The sequence below is a fragment of the Sparus aurata genome, chromosome 13, assembly GCF_900880675.1.
Source record: "Sparus aurata chromosome 13, fSpaAur1.1, whole genome shotgun sequence".
Taxonomy (NCBI): Eukaryota; Metazoa; Chordata; class Actinopteri; order Spariformes; family Sparidae; genus Sparus; species Sparus aurata.
The window spans coordinates 5,002,323-5,004,114 of record NC_044199.1 but is presented as its reverse complement, the minus strand read 5'-3'; the positions used below and the strand labels follow the sequence as shown (position 1 = coordinate 5,004,114).

General features: G+C 42.7%; 1 pseudogene; it reads left to right on the top strand.

The window, feature by feature from the left end:
• The first annotated feature begins 780 nt into the window (after positions 1 to 780).
• Positions 781 to 1,597, top strand: LOC115594684 (olfactory receptor 1C1-like; annotated as a pseudogene).
• Positions 1,598 to 1,792: the final 195 nt, after the last annotated feature.

The following is a 1,792-nucleotide window of genomic DNA, read 5'->3' as shown; positions in this document are numbered from 1 at the left end:
GGAAAAGAGAGGAACAGTTGGGTTCCGTCTGCATAACATTGGTAAGAGAATCCATGTGATGTGATGCAGGGCCTAGTGATCTAGTGTATAGTAAAACAGAAGTGGTCCTAGTACTGAGCCATGAGGGACCCCAGTTTCCAAAAAGCAGGGTTTGGACAAGGAGCCACTCCATATTCTTTATTTTTTAGGTACGATGTGAACTAGGTTAGAGCAGAGTCAGTGATGCCAAATTAAGCCTGAGTGGTGAGGAGGATTTGGTGGTTGTCTGTGTCAAATGCAGAAGATAGGTCGAGGAGAATGAGGACGGATGAGCGGGATGAGGCTCTGGCGACACGGAGGGATTCAGTCACTGTGAGGATTGCTGTCTCAGTTGAGTGAGCAGTCCTGAAGCCTGACTGATTGGGGTCAAGGAGGTTGTTTTGTGAAAGATAGGAGGACAGTCAGTTGCAGACAGCATGTTCCAGGGTTTTAGAGAGGAATGAAAGAAGAAATACGGCCTCAAAGGGACCGTCATCATCAGTATCAGTATCTTCAGTCTGCAACACTCCCATGTGGGGCCTCTGATTCAGGTAGAGAAAGTGTTACACAAGGGACAGTGTGCTATAGCTGACAGAGACACAGAAGATGACTATCACTTAGCACCAGAAACAGAGAGAGGGAGAGAAGCTTGTCTCAGTTTACATAAGACAATGCAGGACTCCAACTGAATCACAGGAGGGTACAGGTCTCTACATGAAGCACTGCACTCCTTAAAGTAAAACATTGACATTTATTCTTCAAATGGAGTTTTTTAACTCAGCCCTAGGAAGAAACATCACCTTTGTGCGTCCTGAGTATTTCATAATAGGTGGTTTTTCTGGCATCCCTAATGTTAAGTATTACTTCATCTTTCTACTTGTCCTTTATATTGTTTCAGTAATGGGAAACATGACTGTGATGGCTATAATTATCTTGGATCATAATCTGAGAGCTCCAAAATATATTGCAGTTTTTAGTCTAGCTTTTGTGGACCTGTTTAGTAGCTCTGCCATGGTGCCAAAGGTTCTTGACATCTTTCTGTTCAACCATCACTACATTTCCTACAACAATTGCATGACTTTCCTTTTTTTCTGCTTCACCTGCTTTTCGATGCAGTCTTTCAATCTGGCTGCACTCGCCTATGACAAACTGATGGCTATCTTCTACCCGCTGCATTATCAAGTGAAGGTGACCAGCAGGTCCATGCTGTCTTTGATTGCATCTTTCTGGCTCTTGGTTATCACACTTGTACTCATTGCAGTCGGCTTTCTTACAAGACTCTCCTTTTGTAAGTCAGTGGTTATTCAGAGCTATTTCTGTGACCACGGCCCAATATACCGGCTTGGCTGCAACGATGTTACTCCCAGTCGTATAATTGCTGGTGTTGTATCAAATTTTATTCTTTGGTTTCCACTTGTGTTTATCTTGGCAAGTTACTGTGGCATTGGCTATGCTTTGTCTAAAGTGGCCACGTTTTGGGAAAGAGTGAGGGCCTTTAAAACCTGCACAGGTCACCTTTCATTAGTGGCAATCTATTACCTGCCCATCATATTTGTATATCGCTTCGGGGGAACAATAGATCCAAATACCAGGATCATAAGCTTTTCTTTGGCTAATCATCCCTCCAATGTTGGACCCGTTTATTTATGTTCTGCAGACACAAGAAATCAAACAATCATTGAAAAAGTTGTTGAAAATCAGAGGGCAATCCAAAATTGCCACAAACAATTGAAACTTATTTAGTTTTCAGTTTTTGTACAGCATGCTAACAGCC